Below are 19194 nucleotides of genomic sequence, written 5' to 3'. Positions count from 1 at the left end.
TGCATGCTTGCCTTTCATTCAATCCAGTTGCAATTTCTGTCACATTAACATCATTGCAGTTGTCTTTTTGGATCTTAATGTAATCACATCCAAACTACCAAGAGAGGGAAGGTTTCCTGGTGTTTCAGTTGCTGTATTTACGTTCTCGTATGGCAAAAGGATGTGCACATAATTCATCAGATATTATTGTTGAGCCCATTTCATTAGTTATTAAGTATAATTTTTGTAAGATTGAATGTTTATGTTAAAACGCCAGATGGCTGGCCAGAAGGCAAGGAGACAGCCGCGGCTGACTCTTCGCATTCCTTGGCAGTCGATCGAATTGTCTTTAGAAAAGACTGTTTAAGCATCAGTGGAGAGACCCGGTCAGGTTTCGCTTAGCGCGACAAGGCATGTCCGGCAAGATGCCGACCTCAGGGATTTCGCACGCGCAGCTTTCGCAACTTGGGAAAAAGTTGAATCTTGAAATTGGGAAAACAGGCCGTTTCAGGCACTCTGTTTCTAGCAGTTGCCAGAAATGAACGAGTAAAGCAAAGTGTGCCTGTGGAAAACCTTGGGATGGCGCCAGTGTTTTTCATGTGCATCATGTTTAGCGCGAGTGAGTACTTGCCCGTGGTCGGGTCACTGATGGCTTATTAGAACTTCTGGTTTAAATTATTTTGGTGGGTTAATGTGTTCTTAGAATTTAGAGGTGTATAAGTGTTTTAATTTGATTATATATTCCATTTTTGTTGTTGTTTGGAGAACTCGAGTTTTTGTGACCCTCCTAGTGAAGCATGTTTTCCACAGCATAGGTTAAGTGATATCCACGGACGTCCGATAGGGGGTGAGTATGGTCACTGCCCCTTATCCGGGCACAACATTATGCCTCCCCCTTCCTAATCCACTGGAGAGAAGCTGAAGTTTTCTATGAAAATGGTGCAAAGATGTGTCCACTTTTCTTTGCAATTAGGTACTGAAAGGGATAATATTCATCAGATACCGTATTTACGCATGTATAGGCCGCACATTTTTTGCCAAAAATTCAAGAGGAAAACTGGGGTAGGGCTTATATTCGAAATATTCGAAATCACACTTCATTTAAAAAAAATTATATTCATAATTAGTAATACAGGGTGTTCAAATATCGAGGAAACCAGGGCAGCAGCGTAGAGCGGAAGGAACGTTTCTCCGCGACTACTGTGCCCCTCCCCGCTAGCGAGAGTGCAGTCGTGTTGCTGATACCCTTACATCAGTTTCTGTACATGTGCACATTTATAAGAATACTGTAAAAAGATAACGCAAACTTACCGTGCTTTATAAGAGGTGCTGAAAGTGACCCCCTTCTGCTTGCAAACATGCTTCGCATCGCATGAATAAATTATGTGACACTTTCTGAAGTTGGTCCACGGTAATTGAACCATATTACTGTTCATCACTTGACTCGTTACTGTCGATGTCGCTCTTGCTCGAAGTTTCGCTGTCAGGTGATGTCAGTCATACAGCGTCATCTTCAGTCCCGTCCATTGCATTTGAAATGGATGTGACTTTAAAACTTTTGGAAACCATTTCTTCTGGTATGGTGTTCCATGCAGCCACAATCCACTCACACATTTGACTTAATGAAGGTTTCTTCAATCGTCCAGTCGGCATCATCTCCGTGGAACTGCTCGATTTCCGTGTTCTTGTGCGTAATGCACCACTTGAAGTTTAAATTTAGACATATAACCTGCTCTTACTCGACCCATGTTTCACTCAGAACTAACCAGGCAAGTCAAGTAAAGGCGAAAAGGTTATAACTCTCCCCCGCAATGCCTTTGTTCCGAGCGGTACCGTTATTTTCGCTAGTTGCGAACTTAGGAATGTTAAAAGTTGCCAAATTTCGGAATAATTTCTACTCCTGAAATAATATTCCAAGAAAATTATTTTTTCTATAATTTCTGTCTAAAAATTGTGCTGCGGCCTATACATGCGTAAATACGGTATGTCTGTTATCAAACATGTCAGTTGAGTAGTCATAAGTAAGGGAACATATAATGGAAACAGCAATTATGTTTGCAATGCATGTATGATATTTTTTGTTATTAATTTCAGCACTACTTATAATAGCAGTTTTTACAGATATTTGTATATGGGATTCAGATTCATGGCTCTTGCATTCTACTTTGTACTAGGAAATAATACAATTAGCATAACTGTGGCAGACACTACAAAGGCAATGTTGGAGTGACTGCACCAGGAAAATATCTCAGTGCCAAATGAGGCAGGCTGGGGAACTACAGCACATTATTTCACCAGATCAAAAACTTCCAAACTGCATGGAAGTGACAGAGAACACATCCTTATACATGAATTTCAGATTAAACTTCAGCTACAAATAATACCACTCACTTGTGCTCGTGGCTTGTTGTAATGCAGATGGGATCGTAAAATTATTATGTATGCCGTGCAGGCCAAAATAGTGGTAGTGAAGTACTTTGGGCGTCTGGGATACAGGTTGGAGACAAGGGGTCTCAATTTGCCTGCTGGTAGAGCTTTACTGCTATTAGAAACATTTTCCCTTGCCATTTGGCTGCTGATGAAGCATTCCCACTGAAACCATATTGAATGCTTCCACATCTAATGAAATCACTGTCAACAGCATTTACAGATTTGTTTTCTACACCAGCTTCATGTGGAAAAGAGACAGACTTGTTTATAAGCTGTAATTCCCTATGGAAACACAGATATTACTGACACTGGACCTCTACATGGATGAACAATATTGATTATCTTACTAATTCCTTTGTAAAACCAGAAGCAGCATTGCCTTACCAATGGAAGAACTGCATACAAATCACCCTCATGATGCAATGATGTCTGATTAACAAACATCTGGATGTTCAGGCAGATTCCTTTTCTTCAAAGATTTCTCCTTAAACTTTCCATAATGCGTTTTGCTTTGCTTCTGAGTAATCTGTAGCAATTCTGTAGTTCTTACAATTTTGTTTGATGTGTATATCTGTGTTATCCTCTGCCTGACTTTCAATGATTATTTTAAAATTAACATTTTTGTGCATGAATATCAAATGTCTACTGATTAATATTATAACATTACTTAACTAACTCCATGGAACGGCATCCTTCTTGAGAAGCCACCATTTTCTCAATTACCCAAGAATTTCCCAATATTTTATGAAACCAAAGGTTCATTACCAGGTTCACAAGAGTATTCACGAGGTTCTATCCAGAGCCAAACAAACCCAGTCCACACTAGTCCATCCTACTTCTCTAAGATCCATCTTAATATTAATCTCCCACCTACATCTAGGTCTTCATAGTGGCCTCTCTCCTTCTGGCTTTCCCACCAAAACTCTACATGCAGTCATCTTCAGCTCCATGCATGCTGCATGACCTGGCCATCTCATCATCCTAGACTTGATCATTCCAATATTATAACATGGATTTCTATATTTATAGATTACCTGTAAGAACAATAATAAATAAATAGAAATAATACATAACTGTATCTTCAATTTCTTTGGCTACTTTCTCCCATATGTTGTCATTAGCTTCCATTTTTTAATATTCTGACAGCACGTAATTATAAACACACAGATATTTTTCAGCCTCATAAATTTCATGATGTACAATACACTTGTCTTTTGCCACTGCAACAGACACACAATAAAAGAACCATCTCTTGGCACACTAACCTCACTACTTCTCTGCAACTATGCAACTGTGGTAAGAAGATGGTTCATTTGATAACATGCGACTGTGGTTACGAAGGCTGCTGGAAGAGGTCTCATAAAAAGTGATGTGACTGTTGCAAACAAAAGGAACTGCATGTTGGATATAGCCATTTTCCTGCAACCAGCTGCACAAAAGGGGAAAACACCCTAGCATATATTGCAAAACTCATTCTTTTGCTCTCTATACAAGACCTGTATTCATACGGTTTTTCCACTGTTCATTTTTATGTTCATTACCTATGGTTTGTTTTCATTTATTCTGTGTGCGGTTGCAGATAAGGAGGGAGTTACATGTGACAGCAGCAGCTGTATGCAATCTAGCTCCAACTATCAGTGCTGGGTCCAACATAAATAGCTTCACCTGGTTCTCTGCCAGTCAAAATATGTGAATAATGTGATTTTGTATCATTCTGATGTCTTCTTTCATCACATCACATGTTAACAGACCTATATATATGAATTTTGCTTTTGTTTGTTTACATATTTATTTGTCTCTTTTCTCTGCTTCCTATGTTTGCTTTTTTATGTCCTCATTCTCATTCTTGTCTTCTTGAATACTATGTCTTACCTCTTCATTTTGTTGCAAGAATATATCCCAGTTTCTTAGTTAAAAGAGTTCTGATCAACAGGTTCCGCACATACAGCTGTCGTATTAGCTCATTGGGATGGATATTCACTTTTTCATACATATTTGTTACTAGAAGTTGGTGATATTTATCCAGTTTAAGAACTGAGAAATCTGTACGTAATAAGTTCACATTTGTGAAGCCCTACATTTGTTTTCAGAAGTGCTTGTTAATAGAGGCTGATAATACCAAGGGTGATCAAGTGGGGATGGAAGGGAAAGAAATGAAGAAATTTGGTTATACTCTTGGAATCCCACAGGATATACACGAGGCTATTCGGTTCTACAAGAACATTTATTTCATTCAGTTATCTGTTGTATGAGAACAGTGACATATAACTGTCAATACGGGATACCAATCACACAGTTTTACTGAGTGGAACTATGGTTTAACATGAGCTCTAGTCTGTAGTAGGAGTTCATACTCCCCACGTTAAAAATGTTTTACTTGGAGATGAGAAGGGGTTTGGCAAGTGACAAAATTTGCACTAGATCCATGTCTTGAACCTCAGACTTTTTGTATGGCATGGCAGCACCATGAGATCAAAAAACTTCTGAAAAGTGTCAGGCACTTACCTTCTGGAATTTTAAGTGCAATTTCATTTTAGAAGTTTTATAATTATGATTATGTGAGATTCCTTGCTGGATACTGATAGCAAAATCTTTCTTTCTCCAGAACATTTGGTGAAATATCAAAATGTGGCTATTACATAAGCAAGTAAAATACTGTAGATAGTTATGTGACAACTGGCAATTTAACTTTTATTATGTTGTACTTAAGCACCATGTTGCATTAATATTAGTTTCATACATATATATTACCATCTTAAATACAATACTATGAGGGGTAGTCAAAAAGTTCCCAGAATGGTGGTATAGCACTGTAATGGTAGGACATACGGCAACGCTTATGTAATCACCTTCAAAGTAGGACCCTTGCTCCATCGATCCTGCCATTGTTGGAAGCACCGGTGGAAGGCTTCTTTTGGAATCTTCTGGAGCTCAGCCGTCGCATTCAATTTGATGTCCTCCGTGGTTGTGAAACGTGTCCCCTTGAGGCCCATTTTCAGAGTAGGGAACAGCCAAAAGTCACTCAGAGCGAGATCCGGAGAGTACGGTGGTTGAGTGATGACAGGAATGTTTTTCTGAGCAAGGAATTGCTGCTCAACAAGCCATGTGTGACTCAGTGCATTATCATAATACAGAAACCACTGTCCCTGCCACCTGTCGCATTGCGCAACCTCTGCAAAACTTGCATGTAGAAATGGCCAGTAACAGTCTGTCCAGGCGGTATGAACTCATGGTGCACCAAACCGTCAATGTCAAAGAATGCAAGGAGCATCACTTTGTCTTTGGATCTGACAAGGCGTGATTTTTTTGGCTGGGGAGGCGACGCTGTGCCCCACTCCGATGACTGCATCTTCATCTCCGGGTCATAGGCGAACACCAATGACTATCGTTTTGAGAAACGTTGGTCCTGCGTACTTTTGTCAAACAGATCGCCAGCGACCATCATGTGACATTCCATCTGATGTGGTCAGCTGCCTCGGAACAAATTTCACACGAACGCGTCTCATCTTCAAATCATCAAACAAAATGGCATGAATGGATCCATGAGAGCTACAAATTTCTTGCTTCAACTCCGCAATGGTCATTCTTCAATCACATTGAATCAGCTGTCGCACTTTTCCAATCATTTCTTTGGTTCTGGATGTCGAAAGTCTCCCGCTGCGCTGGTCATCCTCTAACGTCCCCTGCCCATTCTTAAACCAGGAAAACCAGTCGTAAACTGCGGATTTTCTTAGTGCAGTATCACTGTAAACTTGCTGCAGGGCCGATTGCGTCTCTGAAGCAGATTTTCCCAATTTACACATGAACTTGATGTTTGCATGCTGTTCAAACTGCAACATTGTGCCGAATGACCAACACTCACATCTAATTCAAACAGAACAGTAATGACACAGCACACTGAAACCTGTCCAGACCTGTTGTGCCTGCGAGCAGACATGCTGAGCTCCCCACTACAACAGTATGTGCACTATCTTATCGCTCGTTCTCCGTCTGCAAGGGGAATTCCGGGAACTTTTTGACTGCCCTACATATGTATGAAACTTAAATTGTTACTGTATGTCATAATGGGATATTTAATATCCTCCTTCATCCACAGATGCACAAAGTGTAAAAGTTAAAGCATGTTACTTCTCATTTCAATGTAACAGCATACAATAAAAATTTTATCTGTGATGATGTGTTTTATGATTGAGTAATGTAACATTTACATCATAGGTTGGTAATTTTGTTCCAGATCACAGTTTGCATGGAAAACACTTTCATGAACTGTATAAAGGAAGTTAATGCATGTACTTAGTACAGCAAACATTCAAGTGAAATTTGTGAATCAGTGAACACACATCACGATCACTGGGGGGAATGAGTATCCACCTGTACATATCTGACAAAAAACATAGGAAAGTTCCACCACTCAAGTAAAAACCAAATGGACAAAATGTAAAATGTTAGACCATTGCAGTCGTAACTTATGTGGAAGAACAAAATGTCTACCTAAAATATAGATCTTTACATGTACATACATAAGTGACTTGAAAGGATTCTGACGATGGTGTATAATATACTTCTTTTGGCTTATTTTGGACTTCATCCATCATCCAGTATGTAAAAGACAAAAGACCACGATGTTTCGGAGACTGGATCTGTCTCCGTCTTCAGGTGGGTAGGGAAGGATAACCTACCCAGTTGGACTCATTAGAAAGAGCTAGTCTCAATCACTGGACGATTGAGACTAGCTCTTTCTAATGGGTCCAACTGAGTAGGTTTATCCTTCCCTACCCACCTGAAGACGGAGACAGACCCAGTCTCTGAAACATCGTGGTCTTTGTCTTTTACATACTGGACAATGGATGAAGTCCAAAATATGTACATAATTCATCCATAATATGTATCTATTTACCTTACACTATATAATTTTAATAGAAATTGTGTAATACTGCTAAAGGAAACCATATTTTTAGCTCACCTTATGACAGTTTTTATTTATTTGTTTATCCTTGTTATAATGCAAATTTACAAAGTTTTTGAGAAGACTTTTATAAGATGTTGCATGGTTGTATTTGTTGCTTTTCTGTGTTGCATAGTACTATGGAAAATTAAAGTTTGGAAACCTCTATTTGTGATTGTGCTGTAAAGAAATGAGCATGAAGACATTATTAATACCACTTCTGAAAATACAAATAGTATGTTTCTGGATATTATCCATTGTCCTGTTTTTATCTAAAACATCATCTTGTCTTTATTTAAAAACATGTTTCAGAGACTGAATAAAAAGGGGACACTGGATAATGTCCAGAAATAAAATGTGTGTGTATTAATGTACCACTGTCACAAACTTTTAGATCTCATTTACTTCTGAAAATTATAAGCCCTCTTGCATGGAAATTTGACACACCTGCTTAGTTTCATCAAAGTATATCTTGCCCTCATTAACATGAGCGAAAAGTATGAACTTTGTTAGCACAAAAATATAAAACGCTGGAGTAATCCAACAACCAAAACAGTATACTTAAAAAAATAAAAAGTCTGAGTATTACCATGTGCTAATTTTCTGCTAATGGCTGTTTTTTAGGTACTGGCAGTGGTTTGGAAATCTGTGAACTGTGTTAAGCATTCATATTGTACCTTTGTTAATGCTTTAATGGGTCAGAGTTGGTTTGAGAGACCCTTGGTGAAGCTGATTAACCGTTTTAATTCAGGATATGTTGACCAATTAGGACAGGTATTTAATTTTAAATCAGATGATTGTTTACCTTGTGAAAAATATACATAATGTAAACTCAACACATGTACCTTCTGAAAGTACCCATTTCAAATCTCGGTCATGAGTATGTTTGTAAAAAATTGTTCATGGTTTTCCTTGGGTTTTCCAGGCAAATGACAGCATATATGCCACAAGTGCTTTGTACCCCACCCATCTCTCTTCATTATACATAACTATTTCTGTGTTCCATGTGGAGATCTTAATTAAATCAGAAAACCCGGAAATATACTGAAAATGTGACACTGAAATTCCATAGGTCTCAAAAGTAAAATATTTAGTGATCATAATGAACAAAGCCCTTGGTGTGAACAATTTGGATTTATAAAATATGTGGCATTTATGTAAGAACCCCTCCCTCCATAATGCTAGCATCTAGTTCCAGAGAAATGTCCTTTCAACTCAGAGAGGGAATAAGGCATGACAAGCAGGAATGTTAATAATCTGTATAGAAGCAAGTGTTCCTTGTTTGGTCAAAACATTAGTGGGCATAAACTATTTCCTAAATATATTTGCTGCATTCAGAAACAAGTAATTTTAGAATTATAACTGAACTGAAAAAATAAGTTTACAGCCTATATTTGGAAAAAAGAATGTTAAATATATTTGAAACTAAATGTTGGTTATGAGGAATGAAAAAATGTTTATTCCTCTATTGAATTATTTAATCTAATTCTTTCCATGTTAGGTGGGTCCATAGGCCATGCCATAGCTCAAGCGGTTAGTCGCTGGCTGTCCACTGTGGCGGCCCGTGTTCGATCCCAGATCTAGTCAAGTGGGATTTGTGGTGGACAAAGTGGCGCTGGGGCAGGTTTTCTCTGAGTACTTCGCTTTTCCCTGGCAATCTTCATTCCACCAATTGCCCCACAATGTCAGAAGTATGGGGCTGGTTTGCTCAGGGCAGTGGCAGAAGAAATCTCAAGTTAGATATAGTGGGAGTACAGGAGGTCAGATGTGACAGAAGCAGCACTGAACCAGCATGAAAATATACATTTTTCTATGGAAGGGGGAATGAGAATCATGAATTAGGTACAGGTTTTTTCGTACATAAGAGAATGATATCAGCAGTTAATAGGGTAGAGTTTGTTAGTGATAGGATGTCATACTTAATAGTAAGAGGTCTCTGGTGTGATATCTTTCTGAATGTTCATGCCCCAACAGAGGACAAAATGGAAGATATTAAGGACAGGTTCTATGAAGAACTAGAACATGTACTTAATAAACTCCCTAAATATCATATGGAAATTATGTTAGGAGTTTTCAATGCCAATGTAGGTAGGGAAGACATTTTCAAACCAACAATTGGGAATGAGAGTTTACACGAAATTAGTAATGATAATGGTGTTAGAGTAGTAAACTTTGCCACACCCAAAAATCTTATTATCAAAAGTACAATGTTCCCACATCATAACAGTCATAAATTTATCTCCTGATATGAAGATGCACAACCAAACTGACCACATTTTGATAGACAGGAGATGGCATTCAAGTATACCTGATGTCCGATCATTCAGGGCAGCAGATTGTGATACCACTATCTGGTGGTGGCAGCAGTTAATGACTAACTGGCAGCGAGTAAACAAACAGTGTACAAAGTTCATATGGAGAGGTTCACTGTCAAGAAATTAAATGAGGTAGAGGGTTGAAATCTCAAACAGGTTCACAGCTTTGGAAAGGTGGATATTAATAGAGCCTGGGAAACTATTACAGAGAATACAAATTTTCTGCCAAAGAGAGTCTAGGTTATTATGAACTGAAGAAACATAAGCCATGGTTCGATGAAGGACGATCAAAATTATTAAACCAAAGGAAACAAGCGAAATTGCAGTGGTTACAGGATCCAAGTGAAATAGATGGGGATAATCTGGGCAATGTAAGATGTGAAACCAGTAGGCATTTCATGAATAAAAACAATATCTGAAAGACAGAATTGATAAGCTTGCAACAAACAGTAAGAACAAGAATATTAGAGACCTGTATAGAGGAATAAATGACTTTCAGAGGGGTTACCAACCTAGAAGTAACTTAGTGAAGGATGAGAATGATGATCTGCTTGCAGATTCAAACAACATTATGAACATGTGGAGGAACTACTTCTCTCAGTTACTGAATGTATGTAGGGTCAGTGAAGTTAGGCAGATAGAAATACATATAGCTGAGCCATTAGTACCTGATAATAGCGATTTTGAGGTTGAAATTGCTATTGCAAAGTTGAAAACATATAAATCACCAGGTAGTGATTGACTTCTGGCAGAATTGATTCAAGCAGGAAGTGAAATATTATGTTGTAAGATCAAAAGCTAATTAATTCTAGATATTTAGAATAAGAAAAAGTTGCCTGATCAGTGGAAGGAGTCTATTATTCACAAGAAGGGTGATAAATCTGACTAGTAATTATCGTGGGATATCACTGCTATCAGCTTCTTAGAAAAAAATTTATGCAATATTTTTCTCTCAAGGTTCAGTTCACACATAGATGAAATTATTGTGGATCATCAGTGTGAGTTTCAACTATGATCAGATCTTTTGCAATTGTCAGATAAAAAAGAACTGTGGCCTTTAGCTTGCAAGCAAACTATACCGGCCAGGTGACCACCGCTTATCGGCAAAGTTAGTACCAAATTTTTACAGATATAGGGTGTCGTGTGGTCAGCGCAATGGATCCCCACGACCGTTAATCTCGGTTTTCTAGACTGGAGCCACTATTTCCTTGAAATAGCTCCTCAGTTATCCTCATGAGTCTGAGTGGACCCTGTTCAAACCCACTACTTCTTGGAAAATCTGGTAGCGCCACGAATCGAGCCCGGAACCTCTGGATCTGTAGCCAGGAACTCTGACCACTAGACCACAGAGGCATTCGTCAGATACTGGAGAAAAATGGGAGTACAATGAGACAGTACATCAGCCATTTGTAGAGTTCAGGAAAGCCTGTGATTCAGTTATGAGGGAAGTATTGTAGAATATTCTGATAGAGTTTGGGGTATCCATGAAACTAGTTAGGCTGATTAAAAGGTTTAAACGAAACGTCTGTATAGGAAAACATTTGTCTGATAATTTTCCAATCCAGAATGGTTTAAAACAAGGACATGCTTTATTGCCATTGCTTTTCAACGTTGCTTTAGAATATGCCAGTGTTTCTCAACCTTTTTAAGCCCAAGGACCAGTAAAATGTCTGAACAAATTCTATGGACCACAAAGTTATGTATACCTATTTTTTTAAACCTATGTGATATTACCAACATTTAGGACATACTGTGTTTTTATAACACATACTGTGTTATAAAAACACAATAAATCTAAAAGCATGTTTGAATACATAGTGGAAACATAATTAAATTGGAAGTAAACTGTTAAAAGTGAATCATCATTGAACAGAGTTTTAATCTCTATTAAACAAATAAAGAATACGATATAATTATGTTACTACTTACTTTTAATGAGATTGCTGAGCTTGTCGGTCCTTACAGAGTTCCTGGATATCTAGCTCCATATTGGCCAACTTCAGTCGAAGATCGGCACTCACACTAAGACGATTTCTGTGTTTTGTTTTTTATTTGAAGGGGCGATGAAAATCCTTTCTCACAAAGATAGATTGTTGAAAACTGCATGGCGATTTTCAATGCTTCTTCAGATAATTCGGGAAATGCACTTCTCACTGAAGGCGAGATCTGGAATCAGACCAAACCAATATCATGGAATTGCATTTTAAGCCCACTGTCACCTCCGTCACTTGAAAGCTCATCTCATCTCATTTATTTACATTCCATAAATCCACTACATATAGGATAAGGAATTAGTCATTGATAGTACAAATAACACTACATAGAAATAACAATACAAGACTCATTACATTATTCAATACCATAATAGATCACAGTTAATTGTTGGAGTCAAATTTACAATCAAAGTACTCTTCCAAGGAATAAAACGAGTTCATCAACAAAAATCTTCTTAAAACAATTTTAAAATGTTTAACATCTTGAGCCAGGTTCCTTATATTAGGAGGAAGCCAATTAAAAACCTTAATACCATGGTAATACACTCCTTTCTTAAATACAGTCAACTTACATTTAGGATAATGAAATTTATTATTATATCTTATATTCCTATTATATAACTCAGAATTTAACTTAAATTGATCTTTATTATTAACCACGAACATTGCAAGAGAAAATATATACTGAGATTGAAGGGGTAAAATATCCAGTTCCCTGAACAATTCCCTACATGAATCTCTGTTCCCAGAGTTCATTATAATTCTAATCGCCCTTTTTTGCAAACTAAAGATATGTATACTATAAGGGGAATTACCCCAAAAACCAAACCATAGGTCATAATTGAATGGAAGTAAGAAAAGTAAGTCATTCTTAATGTACCCTAAGACATGTAAGATTTTAGGGCTCTAATCGTGTAACATGCGGAGCCCAATCTAGACATTAACCAATCCGCATGTCCATTCCAAGACAATGTGTTATCAATAATAATCCCCAGAAACTTAGTATTTGTAGTGTTAACAATCTGATCATCATCATCATCAATATGAATATCCATCGGCTGGCGGTTCTTAGTCAGAAATTCGATAAAATATGTTTTCTCAAAATTTATTGACAATATATTATCTTGAAACCAATCGTTTATGCTTTTAAATATTAATGAAGCCTTGAATTCATAATCAGCAGACCTAGGGTTAGTAATGACTATGCTAGTATCATCAGCAAAAATAAGGGGTTTGGACTTGTTCAATATGATATAGGGCAAGTCATTTATATACAACAAAAACAACAACCCAGAATCGAACCTTGGAGGACTCCGTTTTTAATTTCCCCCCATCCTGAGTACCTCAGACCATTATTCACAACAACTGCCTGATGCCTATCAACAAGGTATGACTTAATCAAAGCACCAGCCTTATCAGTCACGCCGTAAAATTCCAATTTCGGTAGTAATATATCGTGATTAACACAATCAAAGGCCTTTTTGAGATCACAAAAGATACCACCAACAAACATACCACTGTTCAAAGCATTTAATACTTCATTAACTAGTTCATACGTGGCTATTTCAGTCGATGATTTACTCCTAAAACCATACTGATCTTTAGCTAGTATATTATTATTAAGTACATGTCGGTGCATTCTTATATAAATAATCTTTTCAAAAACTTTGGAGAAAGATGTCATTAATGATATCGGTCTGTAATTAGACATATTGGTTTTATCTCCATTTTTGAATAATGGCTTTATTACTGAATATTTTAATCTGGTGGGAAAAACACCAGTTACAAAGGCTCTGTTACAAATATAGGCTAGTGGAGAACTAATAAATGGTGCACTGCATTTTAAAATTTTAACCGAGATCTCATCATATCCATTAGAGGATTTGGGTTTATAGGACCCAATTACACTTTAAATTTCCTTATAAGTAGTCTGATTTAAGTGAATTTTAGGGAATGGTCTAATAAAGGCTTGATTCATATATTTTGCGTGATTAGCTGAATCGGTCCCAGTAACATGTCCATTCGTTACCCTTTTAATATTATCAGCTATGGTTAGAAAATATTTGTTTAAAGACTCAGCAGTCATCATGTGATCGTCCGTAAGTTTCCCATCTATCTTTAGAAACTGTATGTCCACATTATTATTCCTACCAGATATTGATTTTATAACCTTCCAAGTGGCTTTAGCTTTGTTATTACCATTAGAAATCAAACCATTATAATACAATTTTTTAGCTGTTCTAATAACACTACACAAGATTTTGCAGTAATTTTTATAATAGGCTTTTAAATGAGGATCATTATTCCTCATGGTTATATATGTCTCTTTTATGCTGACATGATACCTTGATACCTTTTGACATCCAGGGATTATATTTAGAATCAGTCTTGATTAGTTTTTTAGGGAAATTGGAATAAAAAATACGTAAATAAGTATTTAGAAAGGAGTTAAAAATTGTATCTACGTCATTAACTGTAAAGACGTCATTCCAAGTTTCATAACTTAATTGAATCGCATATTCCTTCATGGAAGATGAACTGAAGGTTCTTACAAATTGCAGAGGGCTACTACAAGTTTGTAAGTTAATGTTGTTCATATACAAAATTTGACCATCGTGATCAGATAGGCCATTTATAAGAGCATTTATGGTGTAGTTTCCCATTCTACTAAAATCCACAAAAATATTATCAATTGCAGATGCAGAACCATTAAAAATTCTCATAGGAAAGTAGACTGTATTAAAAAGATTAAAAGAAGATAGTAAAGCATCTAGTTTCTTCCTCCTGTTATTATAATCAAGATAGTTAACATTAAAATCACCACAAACAATGAATTCAGAACTCGTATTATACAATGACTTTAAAACATTCTCAATACCATTTAAAAAATAAGAAAAATCTCCAGTTGGAGCTCTGTATATGGCTAAAAGATAAATATTAACAGATGGAATTAAAAGTTTAACTGCACAAATCTCTAGATCCTGATATCTACAAAAAGCATTTAAATTCACATTTAGATAGTTAATTGAGTCACGTACAAAAATGCATACACCTCCTTGCCTGATAGATTTCCTACAATACTCAGCACCCAGATTATAATGTTCAATATAGGTATGACATAAGTTCTTATATTCAAGGCGATGTTCAGATAGACATAGCAAATGTGGGGATCGAGGATACAGTGCACTTATAATTTCATTAGTTTTCTCCTTTAAACCACGAATATTTTGATGGAAAATACTCATCGAATTATTATTCTTAAGGCATATTTTACTCCTACTATCTAAGGAATCTGAGTAGGCATTTAAATGTTCCATAAAAATCGTTATTTCTAGTTATTGGTAATTTCCTATTGCGTTTAATGCTGTGCTGAGTTGAAGGCTGTGTCGAAGAGGACTTGTCAATTGATGGAACGACCAATTGAGTTACCTTATCGTACCATTCCAGGATTATAGGCTTAACCTTAACTCTTTCCAACAATAAAAATATCTGGGAGACTAACTGATTAGAAAATATTTCCTTGCCTAGTGTATTTAAATGTGAGCCGTATTTGGTGTATAACAATCTATTGTTGATCGTTCACTCATAGATACATGACTAAAGATTTTGGTCAATTTACTCAACTTATTGTTAAAGAGATTGATTGCGTCATTTAACTGTGAGCAACCAGGAGTGTCACATCTAAGAGGAACACCTATTAGAATTACATTGGTGTGTCTAATATTCTTAATAAAATAACAATATTCCTGAATGCTATTCATGTATCACCCTTAGTAATGTCATTAGATCCACTACTTATTATTAAAAAATCGTTTTTAGTTAACTTTTCCACTTCACTCATTGTTCCACTTAAAGAGTTTGTGCAAGAACCTGGCTTAACTACACCACAAACTTCAAAACGGTCATCCATAGAAGTAAACATCCTCACAGCACACCCTCTCACATGGCTATCCCCAATAATTAATATTTTATGCTTGAGACCCCCTATGTCTTTGGTTTTATTTTCACTCATTTTCACTTCCGATTCTATCACTAGTTTGCTGGCATGATTCTCCTTAATAGTGATATTGTCACTTGCAAGAGGCGATTATTAAAGTTTAAATGTCCATTAACAATAGTTGGAATATAATTAACTGTTCTTTTTTTTTTTTTTCGATAACGAAAGTCGTTCTCGTGATTGTAAGCCTGATATGGATCGCGAACCCACAGAAATTTCTCATAAAAGCTATTCCGAAAATATGTTCCAAATTTCTGTTTCACAGAAACTCAGAAATATCGTTTTCAACTACAAATTCCAATGTTGTAAAAGGTGCAGGTTGTCTGTCTTTTGCATAATTAATCCATAACACCAGTTTTTTTCGAATGCTGTTATTTTGTCGTAGGCATCAGAAACAGTAAAAGAATTTCCCTGAAGGGACAGATTTAGTTCGTTTAATTTAGTAAAAATGTCTGAAAGATAGGATAGTGCTAATAACCATGCTTCGTCAACAAGGAGTGATGCAAAATCAGAATTACGTTCATTTTCAAACAGTAAAACTTCGTGCCTTAATTAAAATAATCTTGTTGGTACTTTGCCCCTGGAAAGCCAGCGAATTTCGGAATGAAGCAAGAGTTTTGCATATTCACTGCCCATTTCATCACAGAGTACGGAAAATAACCTGTTATTTAACGGTCGAGCCTTAATAAAATGAACTAGCTTTACAGCGTTGTCTAGCGTACTTTTAAATTCTGTTGGCATTCCTTAGGAGGCCAACGCATCCCTTTGTATGAAACAGTGTACCCAATTCATGTCTGGAGATACTTCAGCCCCACTATGACTCCTTAGGAGGCCAACGCATCCCTTTGTATGAAACACTGTACCCAATTCATATCTGGAGCTCTTCAGCCCCACTATGACTCCTGTAAGGGCGCGAGCTCCATCCTAACAGAAGCCCACACATTTTCCCCACTGGATCCCTTTGTCTCTTATGTAATTATTGAGTGTGTCAAATATTTCTTTTCCAGTTGTTCAGATTGACAAAGTTCTACAAAAGAGAATATCGTCATGAATGTTATCATCATGCGCATATCATTAATTCTGTGACCGACAGTGTCATTTGAAAGAGAAATCAAATCAACATATTTTAGTAACTTGTTGCCAAACATAGTTTTTACCACATCTTTTATAGCTAGAAGAAGTAAATTTTCCCCAATAGAATGATGTTTCCATTTTGGCTATGCGCACTCTTAAGAGGTGAGATGCTTCCAGTGCCTTGCTATTAATTGAACCCACGACCAAAATTATATTTTGCCCATGATTTAAGCGTCACTGAAAAAATTCATTTGGCTTATATTTCACATCACAATGTTCAATTTATAAATATCGTCGGAGTTTCTTCAGGTTCATGCACTCGTTTGACAACACTTCATAACACAAAACACATTGAGGTTTCTGGCACTTTCATCACCACACCAAGTAAACCCGAATTCCAAATATGAACTGTCATATTACCTACTGTATTTTCTCTCTGAACTGCTGGCTTCTTTGACTTTAATAGTATCACATTTACGACCTCTTTATTTGACCGTCACAACACAGCAAATATAGAACTTCAAGGACAATGCTCAGTATAGTTCTGCTACATGCTTCAGCCACGAGTGGCCATCATCAGGCAAACACACTTCAACAAACGTACACCACTGAACTGCAGTACGTAAAATTTGATACAATGTTATAAATCATTTAAGATAATTTGCACAAGAATACAATAAGTAGGTTATTTAAAACAATAACAAGTCATATATAAAAGTTAAATTTGATTGATGTTTAATAACATCGAATCAGTCGTTGGTTTTACTTTTCATACATTTCTGTCGACGAATAGTAAATACAATACAATACAATTCTCCGTATGACGAAGCCCCAACTATTCCGTTAATTAATTCACAACATTATTGGACCTCCTACACAATTTTATAAGAAACTCAAATTTACTATTCGTCGACAGAAATGTATTAAAAGTAAAACAAACGACCGATTCGATGTTATTAAACATCAGTCAAATTTAAATTTTATATATGACTTGTTATTGTTTTAAATAACCTACTTATTGTATTCTTGTGCAAATTATCTTAAATGATTTATAACATTGTATCAAATTTTACGTACTGCAGTTCAGTGGTGTACGTTTGTTGAAGTGTGTTTGACTGATGATGGCCACTCGTGGCTGAAACATTTAGCAGAACTGAGCATTTCCTTGAAGTTCTATATTTGCTGTGTTGTGATGGTCAAAAAAAGAGGTTGTATATATTGTAACACGGCAGGATGCACGAAATTAAAATTAAAAGTATCACATTTACTCACTGTTACAACACGTGTATCACAGTTATGGTTAGCATCACCTGTTTTGTTTACTTTTCTTTTCAAAGTCCCTGTTCTAAACCACTTTTGCATTATTCAAAATGTTTCCGAAAAAATATATAAAAACTGAAGTTAACTAATGACACAATTTGTCCAACTATCACTTAGCACTTATGACGATATACTGAGCATTCATTGAAGGAGGAAAACTTTCAGTAATAAATAACAATAGATGACAACCAAATGGCTGGAATGTGGATGTTTACTTCAAATGTAACAAAACAGCAAGGGAAAGTGGGAGCAATAAAACCATAATGTTGTTCCCTGCACCCCTCTTTCATTACCAATTATCGACGCTGTCCCTCCTCTGAAGTTAGTAACCGTTAGTGACAATGCAGTTGCACCCTCATACCGTGGAGAATTCTTGTCGGTCATTGAAATGTTCATGGAATTTAGAAAGCTTGGGATTTTTCAATATCCAATTTATTTCAACAATTTTTACTTGCTTATTTCATTTTAATTTCTTTGTTTGGATAATTTTTAATTTAATTTAATTCTGCTTGTGGACCACAGCCTGAGAAACGCTGGATTATGGCATTTGGAAGATCTAAGAAAGCCAGGTGGGACTGAAATTAAATGGGACATATCAGCTGTTGGTGTACGCTGATGATGTGAATTTACTGGGTGATAATATAGATACCATAAAGAAGAGCACACAAACTTTAATTGATGCTAGTAAGGAGGTTGGTCTAGGAGTAAACACAGAGAAAACTAAGCATATGTTTCTGTCTCATCACTGGAATGCAGGGCAAAATCACGACATGAAGATAGTTTTTTTTTTTGCACAGTTGACATTTTGGGGGACGACAATAACAAATCAAAACCTGATTCAGGAGGAAATATGAGGAGTTTCAATTCAGGTAATGGTGGCTACCATTCAGTCCAAAACCTTTTGTCTTCTCATCTGTTGCCTAAAAAAAGAAGAAATAGAATCATCTTCATCAGTAATCTGTCAGATGACAGGTCCACAGTCTCTTCCAAAACAGTTCCTCCACTTAATGCGATCTAGAGCTTTCTCCTTCAAATGACAGTATCCTCTTCTGTCCCCAAGGTCATCCAGCATCTTCTTACGTCTTCTTCCTCGTCTTCTTGTCACTTCTATCCGCCCCTCTATCTTTCCTTCAATAACTT

At 36.6% G+C, this 19194-nt stretch overlaps 1 protein-coding gene across 1 annotated transcript in view; it reads left to right on the top strand.

The window, feature by feature from the left end:
- The window catches only part of LOC111873156 (small G protein signaling modulator 3 homolog), a 132213-nt gene extending 126949 nt beyond the window's left edge, over positions 1 to 5264 (top strand). Inside the window, exon 17 of the mRNA XM_023867631.2 lies at positions 3989 to 5264. The gene's annotated coding sequence lies outside the window, so the exon portion shown is untranslated. The remainder of the gene's footprint in view (positions 1 to 3988) is intronic.
- The last annotated feature ends 13930 nt before the right edge of the window (positions 5265 to 19194 follow it).

The sequence above is a fragment of the Cryptotermes secundus genome, unplaced genomic scaffold (genome assembly GCF_002891405.2).
Source record: "Cryptotermes secundus unplaced genomic scaffold, Csec_1.0 scaffold259, whole genome shotgun sequence".
Lineage (NCBI taxonomy): Eukaryota > Metazoa > Arthropoda > Insecta > Blattodea > Kalotermitidae > Cryptotermes > Cryptotermes secundus.
This window is presented reverse-complemented; position numbering and strand designations above follow the sequence as displayed.